A 27,032-nucleotide genomic window follows, 5' to 3' on the forward strand; every position below is an offset into this window, starting at 1 on the left:
CAAATAATTCCTAGCATCCTGCATGTTTTTTTTGGCCACCGCCACACACTGAGCAGAAGATTTCAGTGTATTATCTACAACAACACTTAGATCTTTTTCTTGAATGCTGACCCCCAAGGTGGACCCTAGCATCAGAATACGAAGGCTGAGCATGTTGCATATTCTACAAGTATATTAGATATGATCTGTTTTCACTGTTCTCGTCTCATAAAGTGCATACATGCATTACTGACAGTTGTATCAGCAGCCAACTGTTTCTCCTGAATTTCAACTATTTATTGTAAAATAAGCATGAACAATTTACTTATTGTATGCAGAAGCTTAAACCAGAAGTCTTTCTGCCGTAGGGCGAAAATCTTTGAACTGGATATTCATAGTTGCTAATAGGCTGACAGTATTGTAGAGAGGTGGATATAGAGTGTTTGGAGAAAAGATTAATTCACTGTAGAGGTGGAGTGATGTGACGAATAAACAGAGGAAGTTGAGAAATTGGGTGAAAGGAATTGGGCTAAAAGATGAAAAGCGAATCCATTTTCCAGGAGGAGATGGTCAGAACAGTACTGGATGCTCTGAGCCAAAATGGAGATTCTGTCTTGCTGGGAGGGGGGAACAAGAAGAAAGCCCACAAGCCTGGAGGGAAAGAAAAGGGACCAATAGGAACAGTGCCTTAGATTTGGGCACAGTGCATGTCACTGAAGCAAGCATCTGCCAGTGATTGGAAGGAGAGGGTCACACGCAGAGGCTGACCTACCAGAGTGCACAATGCAAGGACAATCAGGAAGGTAAGAGCAGCACTGAACATGTTAGAAGTACATATATAAAAAGCAAATGCAGAACATGCACATACACAATTGTAGAGGAAGAACAACATACATTCAATTATGCTACCTAATACCTTTGGTTCTGCAGCCTATCAACACCAAATTTTCAGGAGATGCCAAGAGGATCCATGCAGGAAAAGGCATGTGCACACACAAACATGCATATAATTCTGAAAAGGCGGCTTTGTAGATTCTGCTAGTTGTCTTTCCCTGTTATCCCTCGCATCCATCCAGCTCCAGACCACTGCTCTTTCTCACTCAAATTTCCCTCAGTCCAAACCTAAGTTAGTGCTGCCATGTGTGGACTGAGTTGTTGCAACAGTTTTGGCTGATACTACAGCTGCTCGGAAAGGCATGTTATATGGTTAAATGGTGAAGGGCGCGTTACATCCAGGAATATGAGATTAGCGCCACCCAAGGGACATGGCAGGAAGGGGTGGAAGCATTGGTTTGGCTGTGAGGGCTAACTGCTAGAAAACTGTGACTGTACCTGGCTTAGGAGAGGTTCTTTGCTTGATATGCGATAAACGATATGTGTACTCAATAAAGCTGCAAACTTGTATGCCTTGATAAGATGATGTGTGATTATCTGAACGGTACGGCTGCCTAGATTATGATTCTAGATTAAGGCTTCTGCCGGTGGGGGATCGAGAATGATGCTCTGTGCCACGTTCTCCTTCTACCATGATGGTACATGGTCACTGTCAAAAAGAGCAGATCTAGATGTTGTCCTGGAAAGAGCCGAAGCCTACAATTTTAGTCACAAAAGGTGACTGCAAAGATTGTTTGCTTGGAAGGAAAAGTACTAAAGTTTGCATTCAGCGACTCTTAGTGGAAAGACTTCTTGTGCAGGGAGGAATCCAAAGCCCCCCCAGATACATAAAATAGGGCACGACAGAGAAAGATTTCTTTTCATCCAGGTATCTGCTAGTCCTTCAATGCTGACACTTTTTCATAAGGGTAAAGATTGCCCGCCTTCCTTCCCGCCCTGCTCCATGTTGAAATGTGTCTTTCATTTTACACACTCTTGCCTTCCGAACTTGCAGGCTCGCTTCGTTGCAGGGCACTTCTGCTTGAGGGTTTCACAGAGAATGCCAAAAGAGAGTTAAAAGTGAATTAACTGGTTGTTTTTTTTAAGTAAAAATATACGCTCTACATCTGAAGTTTATTTTGGTCCTTTGGGAGAGTGGCGCGGCACTGTGTCTGTAGTAAATTGCCAACATTTTATGGTTATGCTGGCAAGGAGACAAACACATCCTCTTGGCTTAGACCCCTGACTTGAAGCAGGCAGATTAGTGTTGTGTTTTTCTATGAGCTCAAAACTACCATTGAATAACCAACTCAGGGAAATCCTTCCCTACAAAAGCTTGTAGGTAACATGTATAGAACGATTTTTATAGATCTACTGGGAGATAATTATTTTGATGTTGATGTTAAGAAGAATCCCTCTTCTCTCCCCCCCCCCCTAATTTTTTTTCAGAATGTCTCTGTACATTTTAGGAAAACCACAACATTTTTATTGGAACTCTTACGATTTTATTTTGCATTGAATGTAGCCTAATAATCATAACTCCACAGTACCTTTCTTTTAAATTCTTACTATGAATGCAATCAGCCAGAACTGTTGCAACAACTCAGTCCACACATGGCAGCACTAACTTAGGTTTGGACTGAGGGAAATTTGAGTGAGAAAGAGCAGTGGTCTGGAGCTGGATGGATGCGAGGGATAACAGGGAAAGACAACTAGCAGAATCTACAAAGCCGCCTTTTCAGAATTATATGCACGTTTGTGTGTGCACATGCCTTTTCCCGCATGGATCCTCTTGGCATCTCCTGAACATTTGGTGTTGATGGGCTGCAGAGCCAAAGGTATTAGGTAGCATAATTACATGTATGTTGTTCTTCCCCCACAGTTGTGTATGTGTATGTTCTGCATTTGCTTTTTATATATGTACTTCTAACATGTTCAGTGCTGCTCTTACCTTCCTGATTGTCCTTGCATTGCACACTCTGGTAGGTCAGCCTCTGGTAGGTCAGCTAGATACAGTAATGAGCCATGAAACAGCCAGCCACTCCTCCATTGCCCATGTCATGCCCAGGATCTCTCCCGCATCCAGCAGCTAACACAGGGATTTTTTTTACCATAGTATGGGTCTGTGTTACTGTCTACAGCATGACAAACTTGCAGGAACACCTTAACGCAATCCTACTCTACAGGCCGCCAGGCAATTGGCAAGACTCCCAAACACACCTCATGGACTTCATCTCAAACACATGTGTCTCTACTTCAAACCTTATCATAATAGGCGATATTAACCTGCACCTGGAAGATCTTACCTTAACAAGCACCCAAGAATGCAAAGAATTCCTACAATTATGGGATCTTCACGCACCAAACGTACAACCAACACACACTAAAGGACACACACTAGACATTATCACATATAAATTCGATCCAGACTTAAACCTGTTACTAGCAGATACAAAATGGAGACCCACACCGTGGTCAGACCACTACAAAGCATACATCTCCCTCCAATGGCGAACGAAAACCACAACTAAAAAACAGGAACGAAAAACCTACACCACGAGAGGAAAAATAGACCCGATAATATTCTGGCAACAGATTTACTACAACGGGTGGACAACAAAGGCAGACACAACCCAATTCCTCCTAGACTGGGACGATAGATGCAGAACATTATACAACATTGCCCCAATTCAAACCAGAACCTCGCACACAAAGAACTCAATACCGTGGTTCAACGAGGAACTGAAAAAACTCAAAACACAAGTTAGGAAATTAGAACGTGCGTGGACTAAAAAGAAAGACGATCCCACACTTAACGCTTGGAAACAACTCCGAAGAAAATATAAATACACCATAAGACAAACCAAAAGACTATACTACAAATCTGAAATTGGACCCAACTACAAGGACACACACAAACTCTTCCAACTCGTGAATAAACTACTAGATACCACACCAGTCACAAACAGCAGCAAAGACACACCAGGAGCTGACAACCTCGCGAAGTACTTCAAAGAGAAAATCGTACAACTATGACTTAAAATACCTATCAGCCCCATCGAATACGCTGCACTCTTAGACTGTCTAGACCCAGACCCTGGAGTATACCCAGCAGATAGGATTTGGTCTGAATTTGAGATACTATCGGAAGATCTCATCTCCCAAACGCTTAAAAGATTTGCCAAATCTCATTGCAAATTAGATATATGCCCAAATAACCTTATGAAATCGGCCCCTCAACAATTTATAACAGACCTAACGAAACACGTCAATTTTATGCTGCAAAATGGACTCTTCCCAAAGGAGAAAGGAAACATTCTACTCACCCCCATACCCAAAGATGCAAAGAAAAATGCGAGGAGTGGCCTAGTGGTTAGGGTGGTGGACTTTGGTCCTGGGGAACTGAGGAACTGAGTTCAAGTCCCACTTCAGGCACAGGCAGCTCCTTGTGACTCTGGGCAAGTCACTTAACCCTCCATTGCCCCATGTAGGCCGCATTGAGCCTGCCATGAGTGGGAAAGCGCGGGGTACAAATGTAACAAAAAAAAAAACAAAAACAAAAAAATATATAGACCTGTAGCATCCATTCCCTTAATAACCAAAATAATAGAAGGGATGATGACCAAACAACTCACAGACTATTTAAACAAGTTCTCAATACTACACGACTCCCAGTTAGGATTTCGTTCTAACCACAGTACTGAAACAGTACCAGTTATGCTCATGACTAAATTCAAACAAATGATTAAGTAGAGAGGTGTGTTAGTCCACTCTTAAAGGTTATCAATAGAAATAAAAAAAAAAGAAACATGGAAAAGAAAATAAGATGATACCTTTTTTATTGGACATAACTTAATACATTTCTTGATTAGCTTTCGAAGGTTGCCCTTCTTTCCGATCTGACGAAGAAGGGCAACCTTCGAAAGCTAATCAAGAAATGTATTAAGTTATGTCCAATAAAAAAGGTATCATCTTATTTTCTTTTCCATGTTTTATTTTGTTTGATTTCTATTGAAAACAAATGATTGCAACCGGCAAGAACATACTACTTCTACAATTCGACATGTCAAGCACCTTCGACATGGTTGATCATGGAATTCTACTACACATCCTTGAATACTTCGGTATCAGAGGCAACGTTCTTAATTGGTTTAAGGGATTCCTAACCACGCGTTCATATCAAGTGACATCAAATTCGATTACATCAGCCACATGGACACCTGAATGTGGAGTTCCACAGGGATCCCCCCTCTCACCGACCATATTCAACCTAATGATGATACCCTTGGCCAAACTATTATCAAACCAAAACCTCAACCCGTACATATATGCTGATGATGTAACGATCTACATCCCATTCAAACAAGACCTAAAAGAAATTTCCAACGACATCAACCAAAGTCTACATATCATGCACTCCTGGGCAGATGCATTTCAATTGAAACTTAATGCAGAAAAAACCCAATGCCTAATACTCACCTCTCAACACAACACAAACAAATTTACCACCATCAACACACCTAAACTAAATCTACCAATTTCGGAAACCCTAAAAATTCTTGGAGTTACCATTGATCGGCACCTAACACTTGAGAATCACGAGAAAAACACAACCAAAAAGATGTTCCACTCAATGTGGAAATTAAAAAGAGTAAGACCTTTCTTCCCAAGGACCGTCTTCCGTAATCTGGTACAATCATTAGTACTCAGTCATCTAGACTACTGCAACTCACTCTACGCTGGCTGCAAAGAACAAATACTTAAAAAACTCCAAACAGCCCAGAACACGGCAGCCAGACTCATATTCGGAAAATCAAGATACGAAAGTGCAAAACCCCTACTAGAGAAATTACACTGGCTCCCACTCAAAGAACGCATTGCGTTCAAAGTATGTACCTTAGTTCACAAAATCATCCATGGCGATGCCCCAGCCTACACGTCAGACCTGATAGACCTACCACCCAGGAATGCTAAAAAATCATCTCGCACATTCCTTAATCTTCATTTCCCCGACTGTAAAGGCCTAAAATACAAACTAATGCATGCATCAACCTTTTCCTATAGGTGTACGCAATTCTGGAACGCGTTACCACGCAACTTAAAAGGGATCTATGAACTGACCAACTTCCGCAAACTACTGATGACCCATCTCTTTGACAAGATATACCTCAAAGATCAACACATATAAGACTCCACACACATATCCAGAAATGTTTAATAATGCCTTCTGTTATATTACTATCATGTATTCTACTACCATGTAACCCAAAATCCTTCTGTAACACCAAATGTCTATTCTATTCTTATTTCCACTATCCACGATGTATTGTAAGCCACATTGAGCCTGCAAAGAGGTGGGAAAATGTGGGGTACAAATGCAATAAATAAAAAAAAAATAATAATAATAATAATAATAACCCAACAACAGCTGCTTAATGCAATTTCAGTTCCACTAGTTCTTGGATACTGAATCATTGATTTCCATTAAAATCAATTGGGCAAACAATTGTGTACCATAACAGGGGTTCCCCCCCCCCCCCATTCATTTTCAATGAAATTGCTTGAAACTTGAACGAGCCTAATGGTTAGAGCAGGGGCCGAGAACCTTGTAAACTAGGGTTCAAATACTGCTGATACTCTACTGCCTCAGGCTTAAACATAGGATGTATTTAAAAACATTTATATTGTGCTAATTATCAACAGTTGTAAGCAATATTACAAAAACAAGAAATGCTAAAACAACAAAATATAATTAAACAAAACAATGATAAAACCAATTAAAAACTATAATCAGCAAATATAAGCAGGGTCAAAGGGCATTAACAGTGGTATAAAGACAATGTGAAAAGGGCAAAGTGGCATCTAGCCTTCAAGGTACCAGGAGAGGAGCATCATCACCAGTACTGGCAGAAGACCTGAAGGTACCAGGAGAGGGGTAAAATGGCACCAATTCTGGAAATGCTCTTTCATTTCACTGTATTTTCCATCAAGTTTCTCACGGTGGGAGTTTTGTGCTGTAAAGCCTGACTTTTCTCTGACACACAAATTCTTGGCAACTCTGCACCTGAGCCCTGTGTGTGCTCTTTGCTTTCTGTTTGTCTCAAAGCTTTATCATTTTCACCATTTTGAACCCCGAAGCCTACATTTTACTAATGCAAGTTTCTCTCTCCTTATGAAATACAATAGAGAAATTGGCAAGAAAATAATGCTGGTCTCAGATTCATGACGACATCATCAGCCATGGGAGTTAGAAGTAAGGCTAAAATAGACTTGCTTGGCTGCTTGTCAACAAGTTTTAACATGAAAATCACATGACCACTGCTCCTTTCCAAGATGGCTCTACACTGCCTGCCAGATTTGTGGGGGACTGAACCCACAATCATTAGAAGCAGAGGCTAGAGACTTATAAGTGAAGTCACAGGACAGTTATCCTCTGGGTAGCGGAAAGTAAAACACTCCCCCAAAGGAGCCATTAGACTAGCCATTAGGAAGCAAAAGTTGAGCCAATGGGATCCTCTAGGAGGTTATCTTCCCTTCTGCTGCCCGAGGATAAATATTCATTGGCATGTAACCTGACTGTGCAGTGACTGTGGCTTCAACTATAAGTCTTTAATCCACTCCCAAGGCCCATGGGTTTGATCCCCAGGAAAACTCACAGCAACCAAGCAAAAATAGATGTTGCTTTCCTGGCCCCACAGATTCTAATAGGTACTGAAAACAGAGGGCTTTTTTAGTTCATTCAGGCCTATGCCCAGAGGTAAACCAATGAAATTGACTTCATTCATTGCATTTGACCATTCATCTGAAAACAAGTGTACATCCCTAATGGAAATTGTGCAACTTGTAATCAATCAACGAATAGACATTTCCAGTGCATAGTATGGCTGGAGTGGAGATGCGGCTGTGATGTATTTTATAAAATATTCATGTACACCTTCTTCACAGCACAGGTCAATTTGTACACTGTTGGAGCTGGATGTGGAAATCTATTTTATAAAGGTATGTAGACTCCTTTTTGGACTTCTCAAATGGGCGTCTTGTTATAAAATCAGGGTAAGATAAGCCTATGCTGCATTCATATTACAGCTTGTCTCCGTTCTGATGACTCTCTACATCTTATGCTCCAAACAGGAAAAGCAAACAGCAGTGAAATGACAAAAAGCAGTTTCAGACTCCTATCTGTGTTTAGGTTAGGACTGACCAGAGGCCTGGACTTTACACAGGAAGGTTACAAACTCAAGATGAACAGTCTGGTCTTTCATAAGAACCTGTTCACATGGAGGAAATTATGTCAATAAAAAATTACCACCTTGTTGAACGTTTCAAGTTGGAAAAGAAACAATCAGGATAGTATCCTGTCTAAACTCAGTTGCTACTTCATCCTAATCTCTCTCTTTCACCCCCACTCCAGCTCCAGGCTCTCATTCTTTTTACTCTTGCCCCAAACTTTCTGGTATAGATCTAGGATTTGGGTAAATGTAGGGTAAGTCAACTTGCTTGAGCAATATCGAGCCAGCATGAATCAGGCTACAACAAAAGTCTGTAGTTCCTCTGGATTCTGTACATGATTTTAAAGGAGACCTGCTTTTTCTGCATGTGGATTTTTTGCTGAAAAAAAGTACATGAACATTTGAAAAGGGAAAGGGAAGGGAAATGGGACTTGATATACTGCCTTTCTGAGGTTTTTTTTTGCAACTACATTCAAAGCGGTTTACATATATTCAGGTACTTATTTTGTACCAGGGGCAATGGAGGGTTAAGTGACTTGCCCAGAGTCACAAGGAGCTGCAGTGGGAATCGAACCCAGTTCCCCAGGATCAAAGTCCACTGCACTAACCACTAGGCTACTCCTCCACTCCACTCCAGAGGCATTTATAAACCCAATTTATGAATGCCTCTGGAAACACTTCCCATCAATTTGGTTTAAATTGGGCATGTTATGGAGCTCTCAGCACACTATTAATGGGAATTTGCAATGGATGGCTCCATAGCGAAACATCCGTGCAAAACTGTCCTAAAGAAAAATGCTGCCGACAGCAAACCACATATGAAAGTTAGCAGCGGGGGGCAGATGAACACGGTCCATCTACATGAGACAGGAAGGGAGAGTAGATGGCATGGATAGGCAGACTGGCTAGGCCATATGGTTTTATCTGCCTTTATTTTTCTCTTTCGCTATGAAAATTACCTTAACTTCCAGGAACTTATGGAAAGTACGTTTGCAAGTGAAAAAAAATAAATAATGTAGAATCTCTAATGCTGCTGCTATTTTAAAGAGGGAAAGTGATAGGAGAGACTCAGCTGTACAAATTGCAGCAGCAAACACAAGCGCTGTTGAGACCCAGCATAATTCAAACTGTAACTGAATACACTGGGGAACCACCATAACTTAGCATAGAGTCATGCCTTCCCTTAAAAAATCCCCTTCAAAATGCAGCCAAGATCTTTCATTGGACATATGTAAGCAGAACATGGTGTTCTTCCAATAAGACATGCTTGAGTCTATTCCTTTTGCAATTCTAACCATGTACTATAATTTTTTATAGCTTATTAAAAGTATTTTTGTGGAGAAACAGTGTGTTTTAAGTATGTAAAATGTATTGGATATTTTCCTGCATTATGTTCTGAACTGTATTTCTCCTGGTTGGCCAGCAGATGGTGCATGTTTATGCTTAAAGCTGTTACAGAGGACTGACTTGTCTTTCTTTATTTGGCAAATAGTGTCTGTAGTGTTGTAACCCGTTTTTAATTGAAACTTGACTGTTCTGGGTTCTGATTGGCCTGGAGTTTTAAAAATTACCCAGCAGATGCTGACTGTTACTTCAGTTTTAGCCAGGAAGAAAGAGAGAGAGATCTCTTTGCTGAGGTTCAGTGAATTATATGTCCTGGTCTTTCCAGGTACTGTTTAGCCAGTATGCAGATGTTTAGCTAGTGTTATAATTGATCCATATTTCAGTTACCTGTTATTGTTTGCCTATTTCCACTATTTTGTTCCACGGTTCAATATTTTTAAGAGAATAAACATAATTGTTTGTTCGCCCTGTTTGTCTGGACTGATAAAGAATCCTGGTGGTTTGTGTGTTGGGTCTGTGAGTGCTTCCTGGGAACTGAGGGACCACTGGGAGTGTGGCCTCCAGTAACCTAGAAATCACTGAGGATAACTTGAGAGCTGGAGACTCGCCCAGAGGCAGTTGTGACCCAGTCAGTGGGAGGAGGGTGCTAGTGTACAGCACAAGCGGCAGGTGCAGGCGGACCTGAGCTGTGCTGGGGATAGAACCTCGAGGTGGCCACAGGATGGCCCCAGGCGAGTGGCTAGGCATTTCATGACAATTTTATTGTACCTTTAATAGTTAAAGACACTACAATGAGTGGTAGCTATGCATGTCCTCTGAATTAAGGTGTGGGGCTATTTGCTTTTATCTGAGTAATTCAAAATAAATTCTAACCCGGTGTGGCTCAAATGGAATGAGTCAGTTTGCTGAAATTCAAACTTATGGTCCTTTTACTTGATCCAGCCTGTCCAACAGGCAAAAGCACGGGCTTTGGTTGTTCACTTGACATCAGTGAGATGCCAAAAACTGCATGAGAGCTCCACAGAGCCAGGGAACTTTTCCCACTCACTTCTCTCCCTGGAGAGTTGGGTAAATTTGGACATCATCTGCAAATTTCTCATTTCATAACACCACTCATAAATAAAAACCTTCTTTAAAGGAGAGACAATGTTCTGAAATGCAGTGACTTTATTTTCTGTTGTTGGGTTTCTTTTCTAATTATGCTTAAAAGAGAAATATACAATTGGTAGGCTGCAAATCATATAAGAAATGTTATGTATAAATTAACATTAAAAATTGGTTACTAGATAGGAGGACCCAAGATGGATGCCAAATCCAGACGTTAAGAGGATGACCTCTGTGTTGCTCCCCTTTGAGTGACGCCGAAATTATTGAGATGGGCAATCATCAGGGGAAAACTAAGCCTACCTTACCGAGTACTCACACTGCTCTCAGACTTCTGTGTTGCGATGTTTTTTCTCCAGCTTCGGTGTCTGTGGTGGCAGCAGAAGGCTTGCTTGCTGCAGTGGAGAGAGAGATGAAGGCTCTCACACCCTTGAGGAAGGCGTGACGCTAAGTCCTCCGGCCCGTACTCCTCCACAACCCACTGCTGCAGGGGAGTGTGCCGCTGGATGCCAGATGGGTAACTGTGGCTGAGTCGGTGAGTTGGAGTTCACCGCAGGAGGAAACATTACAAGGAGCAGTGTTTCAGCTCCAGATGCTCCTAAGGGGCCTGAGGAAACTCTGCTAGGGCTGTGTATGGAACCAACAAAGGCCCCAACGGGAGCTCCAGATGGACCGGCGCCCTGCAGAGCGGGAGTGCTTTACCAACAATACCAAGAACCCTTGAAACTATCTGGCAGGCTATTATGAAGTTGGACATCTGTGAGTAAAAGATTTTTCAAGTACAGAAGGACTTGGAGTGTATAACATCTAATATGAAGGGACCTCAGTGGGTGGCTCAGCCTCTTGGGAAGAGTTAGACAGGAAGGTTACTGGAATACAAGAAGTTCAAAGTAGGATAATTCAGGACCTATCAGGATTACATGAAACAACAGAAAACAACATGAGGAAGTTAAGTTTACAATCTTTGAACTTTCCTCGGATACCCCATATGACACAGAGAGATCTAAGAAATATCTAGGAGAAATTTTGAAACTGCCATCTGAGGCACTACTCCCACTGAATAAGGCTTTCTATCTACCCTATAAGAGAAAGCGAGCTGTGGGTGAAAGGACATCTGTGGTATCGCCAGACAGTTGGAATGTCACTGACATGTTGGAGACCTCTTTAGAAGTGGTGGAGGACCGAGCAACTGTACTTGTGTCATTTGTTTTTGAATCTGATAGAAATCATTTTCTAACTTTATTTTTTCAACATAGACTTGAATTGTATTTGGGTCAAAATGTGTGGTGTTTTCCAGATGTTTGAAAGGAGACTCAGGAAAAGTGAAAGAAGTTCCTGAGCTTGCGAACTAGAGTAATTCAGAATAATAGTATTTTCTTCTTGAGATTTCCTGCAAAATGCATGGTGAAGTTTGATAATGTGAGATATATTTTCTATGACCCTAAGCAATTGCAGTCATTTCTTGATAACACATTTCCTCAGCTTGTAAACCCTTGCTAGTTAGATTACAGTGGTTACTAATGTGGGTTATAATTATTAGGTTTGGATTGGGGTCATTTTCCTTTGGGATTGGACTGTTTAGTTTTTCTTGATTATTCCTTCCAAGTTTTCTGGAGTCTTGGGTATGGTGGGAATGGAAAGTTAAATTGATTTATTGTGTGTGTGTGCGTGCATGTGTGTGTGTGTGAGGGGGGGGGGGTCCCTCTTTTCATTTTCTTCTGTGATGATGTAATTTTTATTAGTTTGTGTGTTCACTCTTTTCCTGATTTCTGAGGAAGTGTATTACATGTATTATTTTGTTAAAAAATTACAATAAATTAGTAAAGGAAAAAAACAGTTACTTTACTCCACCTGCTTCAAATACCTCATAAAGGGGTCCTTTTACTAAGGTGTGCTAACGGATTTAGTGCACGCTGAATTCCATATAGTCCACTGTTTACCTATGGACTGAATAGCAAAGTCATTAAAAGATGAAGAAGATTGTTCGTTAGGCCTGACACTCCAAGGACAAAACCCCATAGTGCATGTAAAATTCCCACACGTTGATGGACACCACTCTGCCTTACTACTCTGTAGGTTTTTAAAAGGGGGGGGAGGAAAAGGAAGCTACTGTTTAGAGTTTGTCTAAAAATAATTTACAGTCTAGTTGAGAAAAACAGATTGGAGGATGGGGAAAGGAGGTCAGTTTTTCACAGTGAAATGGAAGGGACTATGTTCTGCAGAGGAATAAAGTCATGTTCAGAATTTATAATTTATTGTTTTGTCCAGGGTTAAAGATTGTTTGCTACTTCATCACCAGAGTAAGTTTTCAGAAGATCTGGCGAGGATCAGAAATCTTTCCTTTTTAAAATTTCTGAACCCACAGTTGTTATATCCTTGGGAGTTGTTTAAGAAATAATTTAATGAGATTTTGAATTTACTAGAGATGTTAATATTCACATCTTTAAACTGCATTATTTATGTTCTAAAAAGATGTTGAAGAGTGAGCATAAGGGTGTTCCCTAATCTCCCCCCCCCCATCTCCAAGATATAATGCTTTATTTATTTTTCACACTTATATCCCAAATCAAACATAAAAAAGGACATTATACAACATCAGACAATTAACATCCAAAAAAACGATCTTTAAGCAACACACAGAGACAAGTCACTGAAACCCATATGTACCCTTTCAAAAAGGCTGATCGCTCTTCTAAATAAGCCTCAAGAAACAAATTGTGTCTTCAGAAATGGCTTAAAGTGTTGAACGTTATCACACAGTTTCGTGTAACCAGGGAGGCTAATCGCAAAGGCCAGGACCTGCGGCAGAAACAATCTGATTTCAGCAAAATGAAACGCTTTTGCTGAAGGTAAACACAACTGTTTAGATTTTTCAGACCTCAAGGACCGACCAGGTTGATACCTTTTTAAAACATCACAGAAACATATTGGCACATTTGCAAAGACTCTTTGATGGATCAGAATCAAAACCTTTAATGTGGAGTGGAGGAGTGGCCTAGTGGTTACAGCACTGCTCTTGCAATCCAGAGGTGGCCAGTTCAAATCCCACTGCTGCTCCTTGTGATCTTGGGCAAAGTCACTTAACTCTCCATTGCCTCAGGTACAAACTTAGATTGTGAGCCCTCCTGGGACAGAGAAATATCCAGAGTACCTGAATGTAACTCATCTTGAGCTTCTTCTGAAAAGGTGTGAGCAAAATCTAAATAAATAAAGATTCTAGAATTCTAAAGAATAACAAGATTCCAATTCAGAATTTCAAAGTGTAGCAACATTCCCTGTAGAACCCCAAAGAGTAACAAGATTTTTCGGGGTGGAGGAGTGGCCTAGTGGTTAGAGCACCAGAAATCCCACTGCTGCTCCTTGTGATCTTGGGCAAGTCACTTAACCCTCCATTGCCTCTGGTACAAACTTAGATTGTGAGCCCTCCTGGGACAGAGAAATATCCAGAGTACCTGAATGTAACTCACCTTGAGCTACTACTGAAAAAGGTGTGAGCAAAAGCTAAATAAATAAATGATTCTGATACTGGCCACCATTGCCTGCCCTGCTCAGTGGACCTGTCTCCTTCTAACAATCCAGCCCTTGAGTACCAGCACAGTGAGGGAACCTGACACCAGGACAAACAGCTACAAAATCTTGCTATGCCCTGTCATAACCTTATACCAAGTTTTACAATAACAAAATGAAAAGCTACCACTAATTACTGTGAAATTTACAGACATTGCAGTGCCAGTTTCTTCACCCTTGTCTTTAAGATACATCACCAGTCTATAATTCATAATACAGAACTGGTCACCAGACATCAACAGGTCATTCATTTTAAGCCCATTAGCTCAGTGCATTCCCCAATATTTCAAGCACCTTTTCCATGCAGCATGCTAAGTGGACTGTCAGAATTTCTCTAATTGTCTTCCTCTGCCTTATCATATGCATTGACTCACATAACGCTACATTCTGACAGCCCTTCGTATCTTTCCTCTGTCAATATCCCGTACATACCTTCCTGTGCTCTTTGCTCTGCTTCCCAGAAGCATCTTTGCTGTCGTCCCCGAGCTGAATGCCACTCTGCGTTGTTCTATATTGCCTCCTATCTTCGGAGCTCCCTCTCTGCCCAGGTTCACTCCAAACAATCCTATCTCAGAATTCAGTCGACCCTGAAGGCTTCTTTTTTCCCTCTGGCCTTCCCAGGGAGGTTGTAGTGCAGTGCGGGTCGGTGGCTGACTGCATTCTCTGTTTTGGCAATAATGATGCCCGATCAATATCTCCTTCTCTCTGTCCTGCCTTTGATTTGTGCTTCCTTTCCCTTTTCCATAACAATTTTATTGTAAACTGCTTTGACTTTAATTTGAAAGGTGACAAATTAAGCCTTAACAAACAGAAACATAAATATAATTAATAGGAAAACTACACTCTGCGGAAATTGGCCAGTTCATGGACCGTTTCCAAATTCAGTGGCAAACTACTAAAAACTTACCTCTTCGAGAACATATATCACAAAGATCAACACGTATAACTGCACAATCTTTAATATAGATAAGAATGTCTTATAACGTCTTTTGCTGTCATATAACCATGTACCTACCACCATGTAACCCAAACCCTCTATAAACCAAATGTATATTCTTTTCTATTTCCAATATTCACGATGAATTGTAAGCCACATTGAGCCTGCAAAGAGGTGGGATAATGTGGGATACAAATGCAATAAATAAATAAAATAAAATACAAATTCAAGGGGTCCTTTCACTAAGGCGAGTAGGCGAGTGTCAATTTGGAGTTACCAACTGGCTACCGAGTGTCCCTTGTGGTAATTTCATTTTTGACGCACCTCTGCTACGCACGCGTCGGAAAATAATTTTTATTTTCTGGCGCGTGACAGAAACCAGGAAGTAATCGTCATTCTACGCACATAGACAATTATCGCACGGTTAACGTGTGAGACCTTACCGCTAAGTCACTGGCTGGCGGTAAGGTCTCAGACTCAAAAAGGACGCTTGCCAATTTTTATTTCGCTGCACATCCATTTTTGGCAAAAATGTTAAAAAGGCTTTTTTTTTTTACAAGCGTGCTGAAAAATGGATCTGTGCGTGCCCAAAACACACGCTTACACTTTTGGTGCACCTTAGTAAAAGGGCCCCCAAGAGATGAACATGAACTTTTATTAGTATCATTACAGATAGAAGGGATTCTCTGCATCCACAGTAACTGGCCTTTGCAGAGTCGGTGGTGGGAGGCGGGGCTAGTGGTTGGGAGGCGGGGCTAGTGGTTGGGAGGCGGGGCTAGTGCTGGGCAAGACTTCTACGGTCTGTGCCCTGAAAATGGCAGATAAAAATCAAGGTCAGATAAACACATAAAGTAGCACATATGAGTTTATCTTGTTGGGCAGACTGGATGGACCGTACAGGCCTTTCTCTGCCGTCATCTACTATGCTACTACTATCTAGCTCATTTTTGAAAGAGAAGGGTGCCAATCTTCCGACACAAATCGGGAGATGGGCGTCCTTCTCTCAGGGTCGCCCAAATAGGCATAATCGAAAGCCCATTTTGGGCACCCTCAACTGCTTTCCGTCGCGGGGACGACCAAAGTACAAGGGGGCGTCGGCAGTGTGCCAAAGGTGGGACTGGGGCGTGGTTAAGAGATGGGCGTCCTCGGCCAATAATGGAAAAAAGAAAGACGTCCCTGACGAGCATTTGGCCGCCTTTACTTGGTCCCTTTTTTTTCACGACTAAGCTTCAAAAAGGTGCCCAAACTGACCAGATGACCACCGGAGGGAATCGGGGATGACCTCCCCTTACTCCCCCAGTGGTCACTAACCCCCTCCCACCATAAAAAACAAGTTTAAAAATACTTTTTTGTCAGCCTCAAATGCCATACTCAGGTCCCTGGAGCAGTTGTAGTGGGTGCAGTGTACTTCAGGCAGGCGGACCTGGGGGGGGGGGGGGGGGGGGTTGGGGGGCTCAGCACCCAAGGTAAGGGAGCTATGCACCTGGGAGCAATTTATGAAGTCCACTGCAGTGCCTCCTAGGGTGCCCGGTTGGTGTCCTGGCATGTCAGGGGAACCAGTGCACTACGAATGCTGGCTCCTCCCACAATCAAAGGGCTTGGATTTGGTCGTTTTTGAGATAGATGTCTTTGATTTCCATTATGGCCGAAAACCAGCGCCGACCATCTTTAAGGTCGACCCCGACCGTATTATCGAAACAAAAGATGGACGCCCATCTTGTTTCGATAATACGGGTTTCCCCGCCCCTTCACCAGGACGTCCTTAGAGATGGGTGCCCCCGTTCGATTATGCCCCTTTATCTTACAATGCTACAAGACTGCCGACCCCATCAGCAGAGGAGCCTGAGGACTCCTGGAATGTGCAGCTCATGCCCCAGTTTATAAAGAAACATTTATGGGTTAAATTGCTGGCATTGCCATTCACCACTGTCACCAGCTCTTAGCAAGACACTGTGCTCATTGAAGCAAACCATCTGCAGCCATACAGTACAGTGGAGGTGAAACTATTTGTGTCTTAGGCAGTATTTAATATTCTCCATCATGCTGGCCTGTTTCTTCTTGAGTCTGCCTGTCAATTAAGTCCTGGGATGTTTATTTTAACGGCCACTTGTGGTTGAGGCTGGTGCCAGTTGTATGGCATTGGTTACACAGATTTAACAGTGGGGACTTGGCCCCAGGTCCCAGAGCAAATAACACAGCCAGAGCCTCCCTGCCCTAATGTAAAACAAATGAGAAGTTGGCGGCTTAACCCTTTGTAGGCAGTCTTGCTACCTGCACGCACATCGGTTGTGAAATAAGAGTACATGCAATTAACACAGCTGCAGAAAAAACTCGAGCTTTTCAGCTTTTTTTATTTCGGAGCACAGTCTCTGATTTAACACATGTTGTCCTGTTAATGTACAGCCCAAAGTCAAGGCACAAAGATCTACTGAGTCTGTCAAGGAAATCAAAGGGTTATAAGACGATTCTTCTGCCACATTTAATGCAGGAGGTTTCACGGCAAACACATGCAAGAGAAGGGAAAGCCATTCATTTACCTTCCCCAAACAGCTAGAACGACACAGACTGTACAAGTCTGCTTGGTACCAGCCTTAGTTCTTCATAGCTGCAGTTGCCATCTAAGTGTCGCTTGACAAATCAAACATACATTCAGCCATTTAAGTTTTTTTTTTTTTTTATACTATTCATTTTCTAATTAGAGATCTTCTGTGTTCATCACACACCTTTTTGAATTCCATAACCGTTTTTGTCTCTACCACCTACCTCGTGAGGGCATTCCGGGCATCGACCACCCTCTCCATGAAAAAGAATTTCCTGACGTTACTCCCAGGTCTACCACTCCACAACCTCAATTCATGTCCCCTAGTTTTACCATTTTCCCTTCTCTGGAAAAGATTTGTTTCTATATTAGTACCTTTCAAGTATTTAAACGTCTGTATCATATCTCCCCTGTCCCTCCTCTAGGCTATATATATTCAGGTCTTCCAGTCTCTTTTCATCCGTCTTTTGACACAAGCCTCATACCAGTTTTGTCACCTTCTTCTGAACAGCTTCAAGTCTTTTTACATCCTTAGCAAGAAATGGCCTCCAAAACTGAACACAATCCTCCGAGTGGGACCTCACCAATGACTTGTACGGGGGCATCGAACCAACTCCAAATGACCAGCTCAAACCACAGTAGCAAGACCAACAAAATAAAGTTTATTAGGATCCTAAAAGGACCGTGTTTTGGCTACACGCCTTCCTCAGGGGTCAAAAAAACGTTTAAGAGTACAACACCCAGAAGCAAAATGAGCCTCTAGGAAAGAGGTACAGTGCACAGTCTCGAGGGAGAAACAAAAAAACTCTTACTACTGGTGATTCGGACTTGGTTTGCTTCCACCCCGGTGCGTTTTGCTTTGCTTGTTTTTTGTGGAAGATGTGGACCTCCTCTTTGTACAAGGGCATCAACAACTCCTTTCTTCTGCTGGTTACGCCTCTCTCTATAAAGCCTAGCATTCTTCTGGCTACGGCCACCACCTTGACACACACTGTTTCAGAACCGCTCCCGTCACGAAGGATTTATTAAAGAAAGGATGGGCTTTGGCTGGTATAGTTTTTTTTTTTAATTTTCTTTCCCTCACAAGAAAATTATGCTCTAATTTTAGGCATAAAGTGTTGGACATATTAAGAGAGTGAAGTATTCCATTTAAACAAAACTCTGCCCTCATCAATCTGCGACATTTTTTTGAAGGTATGAATAAACACGTGGATAATGATGAACCTTTGTCCTGTGTGAGCACGGCTGCTTCCTACGCCATCTGCCACCATGCATCTCTTCAGGGACATTATCAGCAATGATGAGATGTTTTCGGACTTTTATTCACGCAAGATGACTAACGGTGGCCTGTGCTATGAAGTAGATGGCAAGATTGTCAATAGACAAGAGGGTGATATTAATGATGCTTTAATTGGTGGCGATGCCTCTGCTGAGATCCAGAATCAACAGTCATCAGCGATGTTGATACAGTCCTGAACCATAAACCAAGAGACCTCATTCACAAAAGAATCTTACAAACAGTAGATCAAGGATTACATGAAAGTAATCAACGCCATACTTGAAAAGACAAATCCAGACATGGTAGGAGCTGCTGAAAAAAAAATCAAAGATATTCCTGCAAACTTCAAAATTTTCCAATTCTTCACAGGTGAATCTATGAAACCAGATGGTATGGTGGCTTTATTGGCCTTACCGTGAGGATGGTGTGACCCCTTGAATGATTTTTTTTTGTAGATGGCTTGGAAACTGAAACAGAACCAATTGATATAGTGTATTTGGATTTATGAAAGCTCTGTTTTGACAAAGTATCTCAGGAGACACTCATGAGGAAATTAAAAAGCAATGGGATAGGAGGCAATGTCCTCTTTTGGACTGGAGACTGGTTAAAAGAAAACAGAGAGTAAGGTTAAATAGTCAATTCTCCCAAAGGAGGAAGGTGGATATTAGATCTGTACTGAAACTGGTGCTTTTTAACATATTTATAAATGATCTGGAAAGGGGAACAACAAGTGAGGTGATCAGATTTACAGATGGCACAATATTAGTCAAAGTTATTAATTCATGCGTGAAATTGCAGGTAGAGTTTGGCTCCCAGTTATAAAACTTCTGTCTAGGTGCCATCAAACTTTGGTGCCCTGGACAGTCGCCTATGTTCCCTGTGCCTATATCTGGGTAAAAGCATGCAGGCTATTCTGAAAAGTGCTACAATGATGTATGAAACGAACAGTTTCATACCCATTTCATATCCCACGTGAGGTTATTTGTTACATTATACAAATGGAATCCTGCGACGGCTGATTAAAAGAATTTACAAAGTAGGCAACTGGGGTGGGAATCAGTAAATGGTGCCCAAAGTTAGATGCTGGGATGATCTGCACTAAGCTGGTATTTTGTAAAGGGCGTCCTTTATAGAACTATACCTTAGCGTGGATTTCGCATCTGATTTTGGCCCCCAGCATTTATGCCTGGGAAAACCTGGTGTAAATGGGGGCATCCAATTTATGGTAGTTGGTCACTCACTTGATAGTATTCTGTAACATTGTGCCTGACTCCTAGGAATGCCCCCCGATCTGCCGATGCACCTCCCATGGCCACACCCCTTTGGAGTTGCGCACGACATTTAGATGCGCTTTTTATAAACCAGCAGCTAGGGCCGATGCGCATGTAACTTCACATTGTTGCCAATTAACATTGATTATTGATTGTTGATGCCTTATTAGCTAATTAATTTGCGCACTCAACTCTGGATGAGCTATACAGAATCCAGGGCTCGGGGTAAAGTTGTCAACTGATAGTATTACATGTGAAATATGACTAGGATACAGAGGGCAGGGTTTTGTTTAAATAGAATACTTCATTCTCTTAATGTGTCGAACACTTTCTGCCGGATTCTATATATCACGCCTAGCGTTCCGCGTCTAAATCTAAGCATATTCCATTGCAAGGTGCGGGACTTAACAGCACTTAACAAGCAATAATGAGCACTAATTGGCAATAATTAGAATTTACATGCATAACTCGCTAAGCGTATTCAGTAATGGACTACTCCTAAATTCTAAAGCAAGCAGTTCAAAAGGGGCGTGGCTATGGGTGGTTTGCAGGTGTTCCAAAATTTATGCACATTCCCAGTGCATGTAAATCTACGTGCTGCGATTTACGCCATCTTTTCATTGGTGTAAATGGAGGCACATAATTTTAGGCGCTGGGATATCAACTACGCATATTCTATATACTGCGCCTAAATCTTATAGAATACACTTAGGCGAAAATCATTTCCGTGCGGATTTTTCAGGCACCATATATAGAATCTGGCCCTTTATGCCTAAAATCAGAGCCTAAGTTTCTTGTGGGGAAAAGAAAACACAAAAAAAGTGCACCACCAAAGCCCAGCCTTAAAAAAAAACCCCCCCACAAGCTATCACAAAGCGACTGACATCATTGTTCGTTTCAATGCTGGAAGGCCAAGGCAGTGATGCAAACGGTTCTGCAGCCGCTGCCTTTCCCTGAGAATCTGCTGCTTCAGCGTTTCGCCTACAGACAGCTGTTACAGATCTTTTTCTCAGCAAACAGTCCATGTCCCGATCTTGAAGCAGAAATATATATTAAAAAAAAAAACCCACACAGCACAAAGCAGCAAGTATTTTTCTTCAGGTGATAAAGTCCAAAATGAACTGCAAACAGTTTGAAAAAATAAAAAAGGTGAACAAACAAAGTGTGGGTGAGACCTTTTTGTTGGACTGAATCCATCTTTATTAGTTTTCGAGAGCCAAATGGAGAAAGGGAGCATAGCAGTAAAAGGTAGTAAAAATACATTCAACTAGTCTGATAAAAAAGGTCTCACCCACAATCCGTCTGCTGACCTTTTCCCTCAATATTCTAAACAGAGTAATAGAGCAATCACGCTGCTTAAACCATGTGAATTTAAAAAAAATCAATTTTTGTTTTGCTAGAGCATTTGGAAAGAGGTGAATATATTATATGTAGCACATGCCATAACTCTAGCTGGTTCAGTGCAAGACTTCAACCCTTATATTGTCCTTCCAGAGCATTAAAATATCCAGAGTATATTACCAGAATGTAATATACTACATCACAAATGAACCATTTGTCTGGATTAAGGGAAAGCATAAGAAGAAAATGTGTAGTCCTTTGGGAGGGAGGAGGAGGAATCGGGATCGTAATTCTTTGGCAAAGAACCCATTGGAGGAGACCTGTCACTGGAACATCTGTCCCAACTCTCTATCTGCTTGAGAACCATCTTGCAATGGCAGGGAAGGAGCTATTTTCTGTTTATGTGAATTATGATGACATGAATATGGTTTAAGGATTAGAGAAGGCTAGAAGAATTCTTTTCGCTCATTCTGTCTTAAAAGGACTCATCTTTCTATGGAACACATGATCCGTGCACTGTGAAGGCCAACTGTAATAATTCGTAGACAGTGCAGGTATTTCTAATAAAATGAAAAACAAAATGGTTTTCATATCAAGGCATGGATGCTGCATCCTACTAATTAGGTTAAAAATACTCATTTTGAGATTAGGGGGGGGGGGGAGGGTTAGGGGAACAGTTACACACTATATTTTATTTATTCTTTCCAACTGTACAGAAGTTGGAAAGAATTATACAAAAGGGATTGAAAATGTCTGTCTGTCTGTCTTTAGGAACAATAATTCTTTGAAAATTAACAGAATGGGATGAAAATTGGCATGATGGAAAACCTGGTAAAAAGACACAATGAGTTCAAAATGGACCAAATCAGACGGGGTTCCAGAGAAATAATCACCCCAAAAATTACCCAATGCATTTCTATGATAGAAGGAGTTACAGATTCCAGAGCATAGAGAAATTAATGGAATGAGATAAAAGTTGGCATGTGGGGAAAAAAACAGTAAAAAGTCATACTGAGTTCAAAAATGGGCCAAATTAGACCATGGGTTCCAGATAAATGTGCTCCTCCTCACAAAACATGACCCAGTGTATTTCTATGGGAAAAACAGTTCCAGCTTCTGTAGCATAGAGGGGCATAATCGAACGGTGCCGGCCATCTATATGGCCGGCGCCGTAAAGGGGCGGCGCCAACCGTATTATCGAAAAAGATGGCCGGCCATCTTTTCTTTTGATAATATGGTTGGCGCCGGCCAAATCTCAACATTTAGGTCAAATGTTGAGCTCGCCGGGTTTAGGGATCGCCGGATTTAGAGATGGCCGGCTTCGGTTTTCGGCCATAATGGAAACCGGGCCCGGCCATCTCAAACCCAGCCAAATGCAAGCCTTTTGGTCGTGAGAGGAGCCAGCATTTGTAGTGCACTGGCCCCCCTCACATGCCAGGACACAAACCGGGCACCCTAGGGGGCACTGCAGTGGACTTCAAAAATTGCTCCCAGGTGTGTACCTCCCTTACCTTGTGTGCTGAGCCCCCCAAATCCCCCCCAAAACCCACTCCCCACAATTCTACACCACTACCATAGCCCTAAGGGGTGAAGGGGGGCACCTACATGTGGGTACAGTGGGCTTTGGGGGGGTTTTGGAGGGTTCAACATTTACCACCACAAGTGTAACAGGTAGGGGGGGATGGGCTCTCTAAAATATTTTTTCCCTAATTTTCAAGAACATATATGACATTTTTATATACGCAATAATAAACCTAGAAAAGAAAAAAGTGTTTGGGCATAGCCAGACCTTGACGTGGGGGGGGGGGGGGGGGGGGGCAGAGCCCAAAATGCAGGGGCACATGAAGGTACCTTGGCTGGTGGGGGTCCCCAATCCCCATCAGCTGAAGCGTTTGTCCCGTGCTGGTCTTGCATTGCCTGTCCTGTTCTCAGTCGCGCTGTGCACGCTCAATTTAATGAAACTGAGCATGTGCAAAGTGTCGCACATGCTCAGTTTCACTAAAATAAGCATGCACAGCGCAACTGAGAAGAATGGGGTAGGCAATGCAGTGAGACCAGCGAGGGACAAAGGCTTCACTGGCGGGGGGTTGGGGACCTCCACCAGCCAAACCGGGGGCCCCAGAGCCAATTTGGGGAGGCCCAGGCCCCCCCATAGCTACACCAGTGGATCAGGTAGAGAAGAGGTCAGCTGTAGGCATTCCTCCAAGGAGGACACTTGAGATCCAATATGGGGAAGGCCTGGATTTTAGCTTGGGCCTTGACGGCGAGACAACAATCAGTGGTTATTATGAGAACAGCGACATAATTAAATCCAATATCCAGATTACATTGTCGGGGGCGTGTCAAGATGGCGACCTGAGCGTTTGTGTTGATCGCTCATGTCGGATCTGCTGGCGATTCCTTACCTTTTTCGTTTTCCAAAATGCCCCATACAAAAAGAAAGGGGTTAGTGAAAGGCCAAACGCCAGTGGCCCGAACCTCCTCTCCATCTCAGCAGTCGATAGAACGATTCACCACGCTCATTCCAACTACTAAGGCGTCCGATTCCGAGCTGAGGATTGAAGGAGGAGCCTCGGTCCTCTCGGACCTAGAAACATCTTTATCGCCGCCAAATAATCGACCTCCATGTCCAGCGTCTCTAGAACAGAGTGAGGAGATTCAGACCCGTACGGAAGTCATTCAGGGTCAAATCTCTCATGGCGTCGACTCGTTCCAGAACGCTGAGGGAACAACTTTGGAAGGAAACCCTCCCACGGAGATTACTCTCCAGGCGATTTGGCAGGCATTACAGGGATTGAATCAGACCGTTTTGAAATCAGCTCGGGAAACCTCTCAGCTCGTGAGTAAGATTGACTCATTAACTTGTTCTTTTGAAAAGACTAAGCAGGAGTCAGCGTTGCAAATGGAACAAATCCAACAAGAAGTTAAAACTTTAAAAACAACAACTGAATCTTTGACTGTAGACAAAATTATTATACATAGGAAAATAGAACAATTTGAAAATTTTAATAGACGACTGAATCTGAGACTGTTAAATTTCCCCTGGGTAAAAAACGTGAGCTCTACGGAAATGTTTAAAAAATATTTACAAAATATTTTACTGTTTCCGGGTTCAGCTATACCCCCTTTAAATAAAACGTATTATTTACCGACACCTGTGCAAGCTAAACCTGGGGATAGTGATGACAAATTGGATCACCTGAAGAGACTACCTTTAGATCAGCATGCTATACAAGACCTTTGGATATTTCATTGATATTAGAAACATCATTTTCTGAAATAGAGCAGCGTAGAACTCTTTTGGTATCTTTTGTCTTTGAACAGGACTTAAATTCAGTATTGAAGTTATATTTCAAAAATTCTTTGAAATTCTTTTGTGGTCAAAGAATCTGGGTATATCCCGACGTCTGTAAAACAACTCAAGATCGGAGGAAAAAATTCTTGACTTTTCAAGAGGAAACCCGAGCTTTGGGGGCAACATTTTTGCTTGCATATCCATGTAAATGTCTGATTAAATATATGGGTACAAAATATATATTTTATGACCCAGAACATCTTAAAGCTTTTTTAGAAATGAAAAAGCTAACCACTAAACCTAAAGAGTAATATGAATGTTATCACACTGATTATTATAGAATTAATGGGAATGTTTAGGTCAGGCCATATATAGCTTTTCTTTTCTTTTCTTTTTGGATCTCCTATTGTCCTGATCACTCCCCCCTTCTTGTATAAATTTGGTTGTGGTCTAAAGAATTGTATAATTTGATATATGGAAAATTTTGTATGTGAAGATTTCCTCAGTAGTATGTATTCAAAGATATGCAATGTGTTACAGAAACATGTTAATCGTGTAAAAATATATGAAAAGTTAAATAAAAAAAAAAAAAAAATCCAATATCCAAAGCATTTTAGGATATGACTCCTGCTTTCCCCATTGAGAAAGTCACATTCTCTTGCAAAATGCTTTGGGATGGGACATGACAGGAACACTAGATCATCCCGGACACCATGATTTACAGACTGACGGCTATCCAGGATTTGCCCAATCAGTAAATTATTCCCAAGATATGAATTTATTGTCTGCAGGACCGTGATGGTCTTTTAGGTTGGCAGTAAGCCTCTAAGAAATCTACTATAAAAAAAATAGACAGATTTAAATGTGCCTAGAGGGAAACGAAAAGTGAAAAATAAAAACTGAAAGGAAACTGAAGCACGTCTTCATATTTTGCTCTCTTCGAATAAAACCAGCAGAGTGACGTAAACAATGTGGTTTGTTCTCAAGTTCACATAACATAGAACTGGAAGTCAGGATTCCTCAGTTGTAATCCCAGCATTGACACTGACTTTATTCATTGGATGTAATGGTAGTTTGAATTTGAATTCCAGGGCTGTTAAATGTGAATATTTTTGACACTGTTTCACAGTAGTTCTATTATTAGCTTTCAGTTTACTGTTTTCAAGTTTACCTCATTTATTGTATTTAGGTTTATTCTTGGTTATTTTACTATTGTTATGTTGTAAACATATTTGTACGTTTTATGTTAAACTAGTAAAAAAGGCCCGTTTCCAAAACAAATGAAACGGGCGCTAGCATGTGTTTTTTTTTTTTGTTTTTTTTCTGTTTGATATTAAGGGATATATTTTTTTTTTTAAAAGGAAAAGAGTTTTTTTTTTTTAAGTTGTAAAGTCTGTATGAGTGTTTGTGGTTTTGAGGGGGGGTTGTGGGGGTCTATGGGTGTATGCTATTTTTTTTGGTGGGGGGAGGGGTGTTTGTGGGGTAGGGTAGCGTTGTTCTGTATGAATGTTTGTGGTTTTTTTTGGGGGGGGGTGTTTGTGGTTTTTTTGGGGGGGGGGGATTATGGGATTCTGTGGGTGTTTGTAAGAGAGAGATGTAGGTTTTTACAGTTTCAGTTTTTGTATTAAGGGGGTTGGGGGAGGGAGTGTGTGTGTATGAGTGTGAAAGCAAGATGTTGTCTGTCCATGGCAGTGTGTGGCATTTTGGGTGGTGGGCAGTTTGGTTGTATGTATGTGTGTTAGTGAGTGGTGCTGATTGTCCATATTAGATGTGGGGTTTTTTTGTGGCTGGTAGGGGGTGATTCTCTGCGTGTGAGTGTGATACAGTAATCTTAATTCAGCAGGGCACTCTGATGTGGTATTTGTAGGCACTTGTATTTTTGTTGAAACCAGAGGGATCCGTTGCAGGCAGGCAGCACTAGATGTTGAATTAGACATATCGCAGCTGATATTCAGTCGGCGGTGGTCAGTGTTTTTATGTCCGTCGGCGGCTGTATTCCTGGATATTCAATGCTGACCTATATCTACACACTGGCAATGAATATCTTGTTTTAGGTTCGCCGCTAAGTACAATATTCATCCCTTAACTACTTAAAAATAGGATCGCTATTTTTGTGGCCCAATTTAAGCAGTTGTCTTATGCGGTCAAGGGCTGAACATCAACACTTAAGTGCCAATTCTGCCCCTGGAACACCTATAGGTTTGCCAGTTTTGGCGCAGTTACATGCCGTTTAATACCGGCAGGTAGCCACAAACAAGCGATCTAAGTGGGCAG

At 41.8% G+C, this 27,032-nt stretch overlaps 1 protein-coding gene and 1 pseudogene across 1 annotated transcript in view; one reads left to right on the forward strand and one right to left on the reverse strand.

Moving 5' to 3' along the window:
* Positions 1–27,032, reverse strand: part of LMF1 (lipase maturation factor 1) — a 403,232-nt gene that overhangs the window by 108,172 nt on the left and 268,028 nt on the right. The window lies entirely within an intron of this gene.
* LOC115475363 lies at positions 18,803–19,322 on the forward strand (annotated as a pseudogene).

The sequence above is a fragment of the Microcaecilia unicolor genome, chromosome 8 (assembly GCF_901765095.1).
Source record: "Microcaecilia unicolor chromosome 8, aMicUni1.1, whole genome shotgun sequence".
Classification (NCBI taxonomy): Eukaryota; Metazoa; Chordata; class Amphibia; order Gymnophiona; family Siphonopidae; genus Microcaecilia; species Microcaecilia unicolor.